Source organism: Ambystoma mexicanum, chromosome 9 (genome assembly GCF_040938575.1).
Source record: "Ambystoma mexicanum isolate Mex_15411 chromosome 9, UKY_AmexF1_1, whole genome shotgun sequence".
Taxonomy (NCBI): Eukaryota; Metazoa; Chordata; class Amphibia; order Caudata; family Ambystomatidae; genus Ambystoma; species Ambystoma mexicanum.
In genome coordinates this window covers 874005696-874022194 of record NC_090931.1, presented here as the reverse complement: position 1 = coordinate 874022194, position 16499 = coordinate 874005696, and positions in this window count along the sequence as shown.

The window sequence follows — 16499 nt, the reverse complement described above, 5'->3', positions numbered from 1 at the left end:
GATGATGTACTGCTTCATGTCAAATCCCCCGCTACTCACCTGGACTCCATCCTGCGTGATGTGACACGAATAGGCACATACTCCGGTTTCACAATATCTACTCTAAATCTGAAATATTCCTGCTCACGAGCATAACGCAACAACCCATGTGTGAGTACCCTCTGCGCTGGTCCCCGGGAGGAATGAAATATCTGGGAGCCCAAGTCTCCCTATCTAAATCGAACCTGCTGGCTGATAACTACACTGCAACTGTAAAATATACTGAATCCAAAATAACGCGATGGCATTCCCTCCCACTTTCGAGTGGGGAAACTTTCATTGGTCAAGATGGTCCTGGTCCCTAAGCTGCTCTATATATTTGCAAACGTACCGGTCTGGCCAGGAAAACAATACTTCAACAAGTTAAACAAATTGTGCGCACAGTTCCTGTGGCATGCCGGTGTGGTTTGTAAAAAAGTGGGTACACATGACTTTGCCCTACGAGAGGGATGGCTTCACTGCCCCCAACCTTGCATTATACTGGATATCAGCACAGGCTCAATATGCCACATACTGGTACTCAACGGTATTTGCCCCGCCTCATCTTAAACTAGAAAAACTTGTAGCTGCCAAAGTGAATATCATGTCCCTAATTCTCCATCGCAACTATGAGGTTGATTATCCTTCTGATACTGTTTCAACCACCCTGCTGGCATGGAACCGGCTACTACGCCCAACCTCAGACCCACGCCCCTATTACAAATGGCTCCCCATCTGGTGATTCCACAGGCTTGAGCCTACACACGATAAACTCCTGACCCAGCACTGGTTGGCACTAGGCTACCAGACCCTGTTCCCAGAAGGGAAATTCATCACTCCACAAACGTGGTGGCCTGGCCATTCTGGGTCAGCTGTAGAACTCTTGAAATACTACAGACTCCGGGCAGCTGTTAGGGCCATGTGGTCATCCTACCCGAACGAGCCCCCCGATTCGCCCGAAATATGCTACATAGCTAACTCGGGAGGTGCCCGCGGAGTGGTCTCTACCCTGTACAAAATGCTGCTAGCAAAATCCCCAGACCAACCCCCCGCTGCACGTGATGCATGGGCTGATGAACTCGGGACCGAGATCTCAGATGACGCATGGAAGAAACTCAGCCTCCACACTCGTCGGGTTTCCCTCAACTTTAGGTTTTGCTGCATGCAGTACAAGCTACTAAACAGGTTATATTATACCCCACATAAAATTGTCAAGTTCACTCGAAACCGCGCACAGGCCTGTGCAAGGTGTCATATTGAAGGGGCTGATCAAATGCACATGTTTTGGTCCTATGCTGAATTTACCCATTCTGGGACGAGGTCCTGCAGGCCCTCTCTGACATTGTGGGGGCCACGGTTGAACCAGACCCGTTATCTGTGTTGTTTGGTCTATGGGGAAGCGATAGTACTAAGAAAATGTCTACATTTTTTAATGTCAGTTGCATGGTGGTCAAGAAATGTGTGTTACAATGTTGGTAGCGCCCCTTCACCCCTACCTTTGACATGTGGCTGAAAGCACTCACCCGGGCTCAGACTTGTGAGGAGGAATACGTCAACTCCCTCCCCATACACTCTCGCCCCAAAAATGTATGGTCTGCATTTTGTGCCTATATCATCAGGCTGTCCGAAGGTAACTCAGAACCAACATCACCGGGAGCACCACAAGGGTAACCCGTATTGCCAGGATATCATGTAAAACTGTGCTATATTCAATGCATTCAAGAACGTCTGTTTGTGTTAATTGCCACTGTGACAAGTAACCTGCGTCTACCTAATTGTATGGAAAACTTTCATTGATTGTGATTGTTGTAAACCTATAAATAAAGGTTTTAAAAAAAGCAAAAAACACCAGGAGGGTAAAGGGGCCAGGGTGATTATGACAGCACATAAGATAGTGAACATCTGCCCGATAGGTGGGCTACGGGCATACCTGGGGTACACAGATGAGCTGGCTGGCCCGTTATTCTTGCACAAGGGTCAAGCCTATCCAGGTTCCAGTTCAGAAATATCTTTCGGAAAGCGTTGAAGGTAGCTGGGCCAGAGGGGATGGGTTTTGCCCGGCAGGGGAGTTGCTGGGTCTGGAAAAGACCCAGGGCTAAGCTGATGTCAGAACTGTCGAGACTGGGGGCTAGCTAGTCTTTTGGCTGTAGCTCCTGAGATTCTATCCGGGGCTACAACCAAAAGGTCAGGGGCTATAGCCCTCTTAGCCCCCCTAGCAACGCCCCTGTTGCCCGGGATTCTTTTAGAATAGGGGCAGCCACCACAGCCACAAGTAATGGGTACGGGGAAGGACAAATAAAGGCATTGGGGCAGTGGAAATCCCATGCTTAACAGGGATACATCCGACCACAACTCCTGTATTAAAGTGGCAAAGAGGAGATTGTGGGGATCAGGGCACAGACGATGTGTCGAAAAATAAATACACATGCACTGTGATATTTTGTAATGCACTGTCCTTTCTGTCATTCTAAGGAAGGAGATGGTGAAGCCAGTTGTATGGGTCCTGGGGCACTCGTTCATTCGGAGAATGGAGCAGAGGGTGCGAGAAAGACCTGGGTTGCTGTCTGAGGTGGCGTCCATAGATATTCACTGGATTTTTTGTGGAAGATTGCAAGTGTGCCAAGTGCCTTCATTGGTGGAAGGACCAATGAGGAGGGGACTGCCAAATCTTGGGTTGGTGATTGTGCAAATTGGGGGGAACGACCGGATGAGATGGGCAGAAAAGAGCCCATCAAACATTTGACTTTCTTGTTTGCCTGGTTTGGTCGGGTATGCCCAGGGGCATTGCTCACTTGGTCTCAGATAATTCCCAGACTATCCTGGAGGTGCCCAGGGCCGGCATGCATGTTTAACATGTCGGCACGGAGTAATTGAAAAGTGAACTATCCTGGTTGGCAGGCAGCCAGGGGGATATGCATATCATCAGGAACGGCCTATTGAGGGGCCCAGGAACTTCTCACCAGAACAGGGTGTATCTATCTCAGCATGGAACTGAACTACTGTGGCAGAACATTGTGGCCTGGATAAGGACATTTGCAGGTGTTCAGAGGGGTGGGGCAGTGGGGGAGGACCATGGGGACACTGAGTTCTCCTTACGGGGAATCTGGAGCTGGAATGGGGAACAGTGACCAGAGGCTGCCAGTGGGGAAAGAGGGCGGCGGGACCGGAGGCAGCTGGGCGCGGTAAGAAAGGGGGCTGCCTCCCGGTAATGCCTCCATGAAGGGCATGGTGGGAAGGGGACAGGGCCTCACCACAATGCATCGCTCCGGTGCCTACAGGAAAGGTTGTGAATTATGTAGGAATTGTTGATATTGCCTATATAAGTAACGTAACATTTTGGGAGTACATTTATTATTTGCTGTGAGATTAAAAAAGGTGGTCGGTTTGGCATCCAAAGAAGATATGTGTCACGTGTGTTCACTCTTCGCCTAGGCATAGCCCCTTGCTCAGCCCATCCGGCAAGGATTGTGGGAAGTGCACCCAGAATTGTTGTGCTAGCCTTGAATAGGGTCACCCAGACGTGGACCCCGTGCTCACTGGGCTCAGAGAGGCACAACTCCACTTCACTGATGAGGCCCAACAAGGCTGAAACACGTGTCGGGGGTTGCTGTTAGTACTCTTGTTCAGAATAGAATTGCCATAGCATTTCAGTGCTGGACTGGCCATGGGGCCGGGACAAAGACTGATATGCAAATGGATATTTCCCTTCTGTGAAAGGTCCAGAGAGCTAAAGTGTGGCTGCGGATTCTTGAGTGGGTAACTTCCCAAAGAACAGGTCATTTAGCCGTGTTCGTTCTCAAAGAGGGGCGTCTATGGACTATATTATGATTGTTTAAGGAACTTAGGTTTAGTCACCCTAACTTTCCTAGGGTCATCCAGACGTGGACCCCTTACTCACTGTGCTCAGAGAGGCACAGCTCCACCTCACTTATGAGGCCCAACAAGGCTGAAACACGTGTCTGGGGTTGCTGTTGGCACTTTTGTTCAGAAGAGAATTAACATAGCATTATGGTGCTGGACTGTCTATGTGGCCTGGACATAGACTGATATCCAAATGGATGTTTCCCTTCTGTGAAAGGTACAGTGAGCGAAAGTGTGGCTGCGGACTCATGAGTGGGTAACTTCCCAAAGAACAGGTCATTTAGCCGTGTTCGTTCTCAAAGAGGGGCGCCTATGAACTATATTATGATCCTAATCCAGACACGTAGAGTTTTGTGCTGTATGGCGCAGGACACTGGGAGATCAGGAAGCAAAAGGAGCCAGTTGACTGTAGTTGGCAGGGAAAGGGAGACAGTGTTGGAATTGCCGGAGTTTGCGAGGAAGCGTCAGTGGTCCTCTGGCTTTTGGCGGCTCCTTGCATGTTCTCTGCTGCTTGCCGGGCAGTGCTGGGGATGAACTGGTAGGCCAATGAGAGCCAGCCGAAAGGGGTTCCCAGCTACAGGAGAACACTGTCGGTTTCCGCCAGGTGGCCGTGTCGGGTGGTGGAGCGCAGTGGTCTAGGCAGGGGGGCCAGTTGGAGCTAGCCGGAGGAAGTTTTGAGCTTGCTGAAAGCGCAAGTGCTAAAGCGGGGGCAAGGCACTCATGGCATCCAGGGGCATCACGCTGTGGCAGAAAAGGCCGACAGTTGGTTGAAGGATGAAGTCTGTGATGTTCCGCTGCTGAAGGTGGACTGATGACATTGTGTAGTACGGACGGTGCGCAGCAACATCATCAATTAGAGCATGGGCCTTTGTGTTGGATCACGGATTAGGTACTGCCTACTGTAAGGATAGAGAGGAGATTTCAGCATTTTTGTACCTGGTGGTGACAGAGGAGTGGCAGGTTTCCCCAGTCTGTGGCATGTGTCTGCAAGGGGAGTGGTTGATTTCTGAGGTGTACGACAGGTTTCAGCATGTTTCAGCCAGAATGAAGCAGCTGGATTTCGATCTCTCTCTGGTTGAGGGTTATGAACCCCGGCATGTTTGACTGTGGGTAGTGCAAGCCTGTCAGTTTAGTTATGTTGGCATTGTGACGGTTTTATTTGGATTTTGTTTGTCTGTGTTTTCGTGTCATAGCCTGCTGTTTGGGTTTAGGTCTAGTGGCCCCTTGGTCCGGTGTATGTTTAGGTTTCAAGGCCTGTCTTACTTGAGCATTGTGATGCATTTATGTTGTTGCCTTCATTCAGGGAAGTTAGGAGTTTCTCTATTGAGACTTTTTACCATGGACACAAGGGTGCCGGGTTTGCACAAGGTTTGTCAAATATGTGATACTAAGGTTGTTAAGTGTTTTTCCTTTACAGATAAACTTGGACTTGTAGGTGGGTGGTGTTTACTTTCTCACTTCGGTTTCAGCAGGTACATTTATGCCTGTGACCTGGAGTTTTGCTCATGCGGTTGCGGGGTGGTGGTTATGACTAGGGGATTGTTGAGAAATGTATATGATGTATGGTATTCAAAAAATGTATCATCTGTTGTCTTAAATCCCAAGACTTTGTCATCTGTGTAGGTTTTGCATTTCTCTATGGAGTAGGGAAATTCCAGGAGGGTTTCCTGTTTTCCTTATGGCCATAGCACAAGGATGTGCAATGTGGTTGCAGCATGGCTGGTTTGGTGGTTTTGTTCTGGCCGGTTCACAAGTTATATGTCATGGGCCAGCAGGTTCCGGCACAGCGATTTTGGAGAATTTGTTGTGGCCACAGCACTAGTATGTGCCATGTGCCAGCTGTTCTAGCATAGCTGGTGTGGCAGATTTATCTGGGTCTAATACATGGATGTTTCTATGCACCAGGTGGTTTCAGCATTGCTGTTTGGTGGTTTTGGTTTGGCCATAGCGCTAGGATGTGCCGTGTGCCGTGGTTTTACTCTGCGTTGTTGTGGGTTCATTTGTCCAATTTGTAATGCTTCAGCGTTACTGGTGTTGGATTGGGGCGTGTTATCTGTGCCGTGTTTCCATTTTCTGCTCTGTGGTTATGCATATTTTTGTGCCCTCTGTTGAGGTTGTTGGCTTCAGGCAATGATTGCAGTTTGCTTTCCTTGGTATGATTTCCCACGGTTTTAAAGTTTGGCTGGATAGTTATGCTCACAGGAGAGCATTTAGTTTGTGCTCGGATGTGACAGGCCTGAGGCTTTGGGAGTGGCAGTCCCAGGCAGAACGAGGGTCAGTTCTTTTGGTGGTTAGGTTTGTTAGATTGTCAAGTTTGTGCTCGGACGTGGCAGGTCTGAGGCCCTGGGGCTCAGCCAAGGGCAAAAGGAGTTTTGTCTATTGTTGGTCAATTCTCTGTCGGTAGCGCTGGCAGTTCTGCTGTGCTTTAGTTATTTCGGTGGGCATGGTTTCTGTCGTAGCTCCTTGGTAGGTGTAGGAGGGAGGGATGTTGGTTTTGGTGTCAGTCTGCGGAAGTTGTGGTTGGGGTCAGCTCACTGTGTGGTATTCTGGTTGTGGGAATGTTTGTCTTTTGGGCGTTTTGGTGCTTGTGTGTGGTGATATTTTCATCTGGTTATCTCACACCAAGTATCACGTCAAGAAGTGTAGTTTCATCTTGTTTCACATTTTCTTGGTGGCTACTGTTGTGTTGGGTCACGGTCTGATATTGTGGTTTGCTTTGGGTCATTGGGCTCCTAAGCATATTCCTACATTGGCAGCCACTTTGTATTGGGGTGGTCAGGTGTGTCATGTTCGTGGGACAAAGGGGGTCTTGGGGTGCTGGTCATGTGATGAATCAACTTCCGGGGCATCGGTGGTCCAGGGATGAACATCGGTTTCTAAACCATCAATCAACCCCACACCTCTAGTACACCAGAAGGGATCTGAACAAATTGGAATACAAGTGAATTATAAGACCTCATTGTCCAATTTTGGTAACGTGGATGGAACGGCAGGCTTATCTCTGCAAGGTCGTGGATCGTTGGTTAGTTGAAACACAGTGAAAATACAATTATTACCCAATGATAAAAGGGACTGTCCAGTCAAGGTTGGATACAAATATCTACTTTATTATTACTACAACAGACAGTTCTAGCACACTACAATTACAACCCACACTGTAAAGGAACACAGAGGACAGTTTCACAAAGGAAAGGGATGCACTCTGGATACTGACAGGAGGTAGTTGATAATGCAATCAGTCTTACTGTTCAAGGTTATTTGGTTTCAACACCAAAGAGGCAAAGGTTCGTAACTGTCTCTAGGGACCTTCAGAGAAGGACCAGGGGAGCAGAACCACAAATTACAATTAAGACGTTTTGGTGCTCAACAGCATCGAGGCAGATCCAGGGTGCTTCACAGCCCGTGAGACAGAGTTAGTGTCGGGAGACCGCTGGGGGTACCAGGCGGCAGGCAGTTCGCCAAGCGAAGCTGGACGGACATCTACAGACTGTCCGGCGTGGTTGTTCCTGGCAAAGAATTGCTGTCTCTCTGCTGTTTGGTGGATATGGAATGCTGGTCGAGGTGTCTCGGACGGCTCTGGTCACTGTGGTGTGACAACAGTCTGTGGTGCAGCCGGATGTGGTTCGAGGACTCCACTGTCTCGAAATTGTCCTTACAAAGGTGGACGCTGGATGATGCTTGTGTGGCACTCCTCCTAGCTTCTTTTCAGGGCTAGTGTCCTTTCAAGGCGGACGTCCCAAAGCTCAGGAGGTTGTTAGCAGGCAACAGCCTTGTCCTTTGTCCAGAGTCTCTCCAGCACTTCCCACCTAGGAAGCTTTGTAGAGGAGCAGTTACATGCCTCTGCAGGAAATCCCGCCCCCTACCTCCTATATGTTGGAAGTCTGAGATTGGGCCATGCTTAACACCAGCTGTTGTGACCATACCACGGTGAGTATTCGAAAGAAGGTACCCACTGAGAAAGCCCTATCAACTCTATCCCCGAAGAGATGATAATCGGATGGAGGAACTCCCTGAAGGAATATGAAAAGGACCAAAAATAGGAGCTGGTGATGTCACGAAAGAGGAGCGTGACGGACTCAGGAAACTGGAATGTGTGGATCTTACAGAAACTGATGACGTTAAGTTAAGAATCAAGTAAGCTTTCATATGCAAAAAGAAGATTGCACGTGTGCGAAGCTCTGCAGAAAATGCAAGCCGTTCAATAACTGTACAGATGCTGTAACGCAAGTAGATTAAGTCATTTTAGAAACTGGCTATACGTAGTGAATAGACTGCGGGCGAAGCCGCCATTGTGTAGAAACTGGGCATCAGTGTAATGAATTTAGTAAACCAGGACCCATGGAGAGAAAAGGCGAGAACTGTGTTGCAGCAATAATAAGCTGAAATCGTGAAAACGAATGGCGAGGATGTCTGGCCTGGTATCAAAACTGTAGCAGCCAACGTCGGTTATCTATTCTTGCAGGCAGTGAACATACAAACCTAAATCATCCCTTGTAAAGGTGCAAAGAAAGAACACAAAGCGTGTCAAGTTTTATTCATTTAATACATTTAAATGCTGCGAAATTGGCCAAATCGTGGTCTCCTGTCACGTGAGCCAAGGATGGAAATAGAGTTGAGCGTGCTGTCCTAGAAGAACGATAGTGAATGCATGCACTACCATATATTCCCAGAGACAAGAATACTTTGCAAGGCCATGTTCAAAGACAATCTTCATGTCAGAAGGCATAGGTGATGAGAGATGTTGGGCTAATTGGGTGGAGAGGTAAAGTCAAGTCCACCTCCTGGCACCTGGGTCTGAGCTTAGGTGATGCTAAATGAACCGAATGTTCCAGACATGGCACGAGCGTGCCAACCAATTATAGAGGGCCGTATAACAAAGGGCCTTATAGTTTGAAGACCAATGATAAACTGTGTAATTAATAGTGTTGAAGATTACATGTTTTTAGAGGTGGTCATCATTTGTCCACCTGACAGTGGGCAGCCAATCACAATCCTAGTTCCTATGAAATGCATACTTACATGTTCCCCTCAAGCCTATCACAGCCTTTGATAGGTTTTCTATTATTTGCCACATAGTATGATGTCACGTCTGATGTATTATTTGCATATAAGGATTTTTTTATGAGAAATGCATTGAGTGCTCAAGTGAACGTCCATTGTAACTCCCTGTTTTAGATAATTGTTAATAAAACAGCACGTTTGCCATCTTCCCGAGTTGGCTTGATTATTTGGTGTCTGAGTTATTCTGCATCCTCATCCATTGCATGCACGTTACTAAAAGTGCCATATGCTCACATGGTTGGAAAAGATCAAAACGAGTTTGTCTCCAGATTTTCGGACAATCTGGCCTCCTCCACCATTAACCAGAAGATTGTGGGATTTCCAGTGGAGAGCTGCCGATAGAAATAAACTTGCAAGAAAAACCTGGGCGGTGGGCAGGTCCCTCTTTGACGAAATCCCTGCCCAGTTTCCACGGGCGCTCTGTGGACGAAAGGCAAAGTGGATGGATTGGAGGAGGAGTTGATAGCAAAGGCCTCGAGTCGATTAACAAACGAAAGGTGAGTAGACTAAGTGGAATAGCAAATGAAGGGGATGGGATTGTGATAATGTTATGAGCCGGCGTTGGGGTTGGCAGCACGATTGGTCGCTATGGAAATGGCATTACGTTGCCAGTGTAGAGAAGGTCCCAAATATAGCCTGCACTCCAGTCACCCATTTTGAAGTACCAGGAATGTTCACAAAAAAACCACAATTTGTCATTAAACAGACTCTCCTTTGCCAAACCATTGAGTTGTCCTTATTGATTGGTTTTGGAGTAAGAGACCCTGCACCCTCATCCATCTCGAGATGCAGCTATCTCGTCTTAAAGTACTGTAGGGCAAAACCCCGACTTTATGGGCTGGCTGGGGGCCCCTCGGTACACCAGTATCCATACTTTCCTTCCCAAGATGGCCCCTGTGTGTTGTGCAGCATTCTATGCACTCCGTCAAGGTCGGAAGTGGTAGCTCCTCCCCCTTTCCCAGGACACAGTATTTCAGTTCTGGCATACATCACAACATTGCGTTGCTACTGCTATCAGAGGCTACGCTCCGTAAGTTCGATACTTAGGTTTAAGTCCTGAGCTACGCAGACTCTGTCACGCTAATACTCTCACCCCTTTCTTGTGTGTTTAGGGTTTCTCTTTTTCTCAACGAGGATTCACCGTCCACTCTCACTCTCACTCTCACTCTCATACTTCAAAGCAGCCCGACCTCCCCATGCAAAGTAGGTGTTCTCATTAGTCACTCTATTTTCCTGTAGAGCCAATCCCTTTCTGCAATAACATTGCCTTGTCTTCCGCAGTCACCCTGCTCCCTCAATTCAGACAGCTCGACATCTCCTGCTCAGCTCAAAAAATCCGCGGCACTGACGTACTCTACTTGCTCCTCCCCAACCCGGTAGGTGAAATACTACGGCTCTTACAGGGCACAGGATTTTGTAGTACAAATCCTACTAACTCTGACCATTTCTACAAAGGCGAGCTCCTAGTCAGCAGCTCGACCGCCGCTCCACCTCCTTTCACTCCTACATGAGTTTCGGAAGTTTCGTAAGCAACCTAATAGGTATACATCATTCTACAAGGGTGTAACATGTGTCACTTTCCCTTCTAACTGTTGTCTCTTTTCTGCAGTCCATACCTGTGATTAAACTTTACGAGTCCTGACGGTTTCCTGACTACTATACCACATTCTCCAGTCGTTGAAGCCGTTCCCAGACATCTCGTCCTACGCACCCCAGCCTCACAGGGTTTCCTCCCCCACAAAGGTTTCCCTGGGGCTTTCTCACAGTGGCAGTCTATTTAGGCATGTTGAGAGAGTACTAGGTGAGCTTTCCTATCTTCATTTTCTACACAGAAGATCAGGTTAATGGTTTTGCTTACTATTGCATATATATTGTCACTGTGAAGGTCTGTCATAACGTTTGTCTAACCCATAGACCAAAGGAGTCAATCAGGTGGCATAAGTAACAGATCATTTTTAAGAAACAGGAAATATTGTGTGAAGAAAAGGTAGCGCCTAGGAGTCCTGGCGCAAGGGAGTTTCAGAAGAAGTTTCAAATCCCAACGGGGTTAGAGCAGAAATATATAACGCATAAACAGGTTTACGTAAGGTGACGTCTCAAACCCTGTATGGGGTATAAAGTAAAGGCGAGGGAGAAAAAGGTGATCACTGTGTTTATTTATGTGAAATGTCGACTAGTCTGTATGTTGTTTTTTTTGAAAAAATATCAAAGAGCGATAGAAGTTGTGAAGTAATTGAAAAAGTTGAGGAGCAATACTGATTGAGCATAGCGAAGTGATTGGTACCAATCAAAAAGTAGAGATACCTAAGCAAGAAATTAGAAGCTTGAGCAGTGATTTATGGTGCATGCTCATATTTGTTGTTTTAAAAGCATTGAAAAAATGGTGATTTAAGCAAATGTATAAATGTTATTTCATAAATCTTGCAAGCATTGACAGTCAATTGAGACTTCTCATTATGGGAGATACTGCTGATGCACTTAAGCAAAACTTTAACAAAGCATATGCTCAAGCTCAAACAGTATAGTGCGGCATGGATGAAAGGTACGGCAGATAAAATGTTCATGCCATGGCCACAAGGGGGATCATTGTCAAAAGCGGTATTGCAACACATGACCACATACTTGCACGCTGCGTACACAGGTAAGAAATTAGAGAAAAAATTAGCGATTTTAAAGCTCTGGAAAATATACCAGGAAGAAAGGGAAGACCATCCACCTGAGGAGTGGATGTTTAGTCAGAGAAAGGAGGAAGGTATTGCACCTTCAGCTCCCCTTACCTTGTCCGAAGTAAAAGGCGCTAGCATGGAAGAAATAGGGATGTACCCTTTAAAGGACACGGGGTATAGTAATCTGATATACGAACCCCCAGTTTACAATAGTGATGATAGTCCAGAGGACAATAAGAGGAAAGGAGTGAGCGGTCGAATCTATCAATCTGTCAACAGAAATAGACAGGGAAATTAAGAGTTGGGAAGGAGAAAAGGATAAAGCTGATGAGAAAGCGGTCGTGCAGAATGAATGAATGGGAGGACAGATATTACTTAAAATAGATGGGAAAAGCACTGAGGAAGTTAGGCAAAGAGAAGATAAGGACGAACAAGAATGAAAAGACAAAGAACGAGAGAAAAGATTGAAAGAAGACGAGCAGAAAAGGAAGAGCAAGGAGCGATTAGAACATATATATCCAGAGGAGTAAGAGAAAAAAGAAGAACAGACAGAAGAACAAAGAAAGTATGACAATAGACAGAGAGCGATAGAAGATAGGGATAGAAGAAAAAGGAAGAGAGAAAAGGAGGAAGCACAAAGATTAAGTGACAAAAGGTTACAGAGACGAAGGGAAGAAGAGGAAAGAAGAGAAGGAGTAAGGAGAAGAAGAACGAAGGCAAGAGGAAGAAAGAATTAAAAGGGATGTGAGAAAGCGAATAGAACTAGATGAAGAAATAGAACGAAGAAGAAGACAGTGGGGTCTTGATACCCGTCTCATTTGCAAGGAACCAGTAGGGCCAAGCCAGAAATATGATGGGACAGAATAGAAGAGATTCCGCTGATGAAGGAAGCAATGCCAATGGCATCTAGAGTACTATTGGAAGAAGAAAGCTTTGATGTGGTGAGCATCGGAGAAAAGATCGATAAGGCCTATCAAGAATTATTGGAAGGAAGCATGTATGGAATTCAAGGGAAGAGGGATCAATCCCTAGCATTTAAATCACGAAGCAAAGAAGAAATTCCATTCAGTCACGGATGTCCTTAAGCAGACTGAACCTATACAAAGGTGAGGAAGATAATAGTCACACTAGTTATGGACAAGATATGTCAGAAAAATAAGGGTGGTCCTGGGAGTCCCTCTGCTAGAAATTAGTTTTTGTTACAAGGGCCTTACCCAGATAAATATCCAAAGCATATCAGTCTTTGTCCTGCACTGGACCAGTCCAGCACTGAAATGCTAGGCAATTCTCCTCTGAACAAGAGTACCAACAGCAACCCCAGACATGTCTGGCAGAGGGACTCCCAGGGCCCCCCTTGTTAATTTGACAAGATATGTTAGACACGGAAAGAGAATTCAGTCTTGGGGTAGAAGGAGGGAGCGTGTGCGTCCCAGAAGGAAACCTGTAAATGGATAAAGAAGTAAGATGGTCAGATCTGGAACAACCTAAGGATAGGATGCCAGATCCCATAGCTTATCCAGTGCATCCCCAAGGACGATCATCATATGTGAGCAGGTTAAGGTTGTTACCGAGAAGGAGACAGAAAGCGATTATCGTCCTTGCCATGGATACACTAATTATGGTATGGGTTGGGATTCACACAGTTTCCCTTATTGGAAAAAGGGGGAGCAAGACCACAGTATATCCCATGGTCGCAGATGGGCAAGGATAATTTAAGGTGTAAGCACCTGAGTTTGACTTTCAGACGCTGGGAAATGGATATATGAATTAGAAAAATGACAGGAGGAAACATGCTGGCCATAGGGGACCTAAAAGGTCTCCTGGCAGCTATTCCTGGGGAAAGGGCTCATGACAAATGGAGGAGAGCAGGATATTCAAGTGTGACAGCACAAAACAAAGTGCATGACAAAGCGCTGTTTAATAATTGTAGAGCAGACGTGTGGAGGGCTCTCCAATACGTCAGATATGGGTGCAATTATAACACATAAGATGAAGGAAGATGAAGACCCTATTGCTTACATTCAGGATATTCAGGAGGAATGGCAACTTGAAACTCATGAGCCATGGGAGAAGACAGTGGACTTATTTTACCACATTTTATGCCAGGGGTTGCCTGAGCCAGTACAGAGGCAGATGAAAAAACAAGTAGGGATGGAAGCAAAGCCTTGGACTGAGCTACAGTTGACAATAGCACACCATTGTTGGTTATTACAAGAGGGAAATAGGAAGAAAGATGACACTAGGAAAATAGAGGAAGCCAGGTTAGTTCAGAAAACATTGTCTAAATTTGCCATCGAAGGGGCCGTATTGACAAGTGGAGAAGGATTGGGAATGCAGGAAGCAATGGGTGCATCGCAGGTGAGAAATCAATGCCCGATGGATCAAGGGGGATATGGGTTCGTGCCACGAGGCATAAGTATGGGCTATAAAGGAAGAGGAGGTGGATTCCAAAATAATCAAGGTGTGTTTCAGAATACACAGAATGAGAATCAGAGTACCCAGCAAGGATATAACCAAGGGGGACTTGTCAGACAGGCACCCGCAGTATGTTGGACTTGTGGGATGACAGGGCATGTTACACGTGTATGTGGAAGCCAATGGAATGTACAAAAGGGTCCATATTCAAGAGGGAGGACAGTTTATCCTCCACCATATAGTACACAAACTAGAGAAGGGTTCGCCCTAGATCACACATTTTATCAGACACAAGCACCGTGAGTACAACAGGTACAGCAACAAGAGTGAGTGCAAATGAATCCACCACAAGGGCAGTCGCAACACACCCCTATGAAGACACAGCAGTATGTAAACACAGGACAAGTGCGGACACCCAGTGTAGGAGGTGTCACTGTGGTACGAGGACATTCTTTCACAGGGACAGGGATGAGCCTGTACCCACAAAAGGAAAGCTCACAGGGTGACTTGATGTGTTTAGTACTATCTGTGACAACAGACCCCCAAGAGGAACCAAGGGTCGATGTGACGATAGGAGGCATATCCTTTTCTTTTCTTGTTGACACTGGAGCAACTCGTTCATGTATATGTGAAGGAAAATATCCAATTTAAGGAATTGCAATGAATGCTCAAGAGTTCTCTAGAGCTATGAGTCCAGTTCCTTTTACCAATTAATTACCAATCGCTATAGAAGAATGTGACATGTTTGTTCCTTTGTCATATTTACGACAGACACCGGTTAACATTTTGGGAAGAGATTTGATGACAAAACTAAACATGACAATTTCATTCACTAATCTAGGAATAGTGTGTTCCACTCCAGGAATAGACTATTTAAACATGGGCACATGTATACTGGTATTCACAGGACCAGTGGCTCTGCGAGGCGTTCCAGTAGATCCAGAGATTTCTCTATATGGTGTGAGCATTCTACTGGCATGGCTATCTGGCTTGGTGGGAAAAATTGTGAGGATACCTGATGAGTTTTTGTATAGACCACAAATACCTATGGATGAAGAGGGGGCACAGACTATCCTTATAGAATTGGAAGCTGCCATAATACGAAGGGAAATGGCAATGCTCAAAGGAGTAGATGATGAGGGTAGACCATGGAGAACAGTAATTGCTCTCAAGGAAGGGTACAAATTGACTGACATAATGGATGACGACATGTTCAGGGAAGACCAAAGAGATGATGAAGTGGTGTTCTTTATGAGCATCACATACTGGATAAGGATGGAAAAGTGCGAAGTCCCACAGCGAATGGTGATAATGCGGCAGCGTCCAGCATTTTTTCAGGAAGACTTGGAGAAGGTGGCAAGCGTCCTTTGGACCACAGTCCCTTATGATGTAGGTTTATTAAAGAGAATAGCGGAAGTTAAAATAAAGTTGAAGCCAGGAGCGATTTTACCTCGAGCAAAACAGTACCCGATGTCTCGAGAGGCTGACAAAGGTATATTTCAGACCATTTCAGCATTGATGAAACAAGAGATTTGGGTGCCATCGGAATCATCATGTAATAACGCAGTGTTTCCTATCAAAATATCTAAAGGAGGATCATGGAGATTTATACAAGATAAGAGACCGATTAACCAGATTATGGATGCAAAGTTTCTTCTAGTTCCTAATCTGGCAACAATACTATGCAGTATCCCGGTGGTAGCTCGATTTTTCACAGTGATTGATTTTTTAAAAAAAACATTTTTGTAATCCTGTTGCACATAGTGTCACAAGACTTGACTTCCTTTACATTCCGCCAAACTCGACTGAAACATATCATGCTGCTCCAGGGGTGCTGTGAGTCCATATTGATCTTTAACAGAGTCTTACAGATGGATTTAGGCAATATTGATCTTAAGAATGCAGTGATACAATACGTTGATAACATTTTAATTTGCAGCACCACTGAAGATGAGTGCAGACAAGATTCTAATCAAACTAGTGGAAAAAGGCATTCAGGGGGCGCAGTAGTGAGACACAGATTAAATGGAGAATTTAAAGTTGTAGCAAGTGCAATGCTACTCTCTCACTTTTCAGCGTAAGCAGCAGAATTAATAGCGCTTATTGTCGCGCTCGAGAAACACGAAGGGCAGGAAGTGACAGTGTACTGTTACTCCAATTATGTGACGTCAACTATACACGCAGGATTAGCATGTTGGAAAAGGAGGGACTGCATGTATGGGGACGGCTTTCGGGTGCAGCACACATCCTAATTGGACAGGCTTATTAAGGCACTACAAATACCAGTGGCCATAGCGGTCGTTAAATGTGCAGCGCATACTAAGCAAACAGATTTTATCTCTTGCAAGAACGAAGCCGCAGACAAAGAAGCAAAAAGGGTTGCATAGCCCCCAAATATTTTGAGTTTTGATACTGAGTGTATTAAAGAAAATGTAGTTATAACCATGTTAGTGCAAGAAGGGTTTAATAAAATGTCGA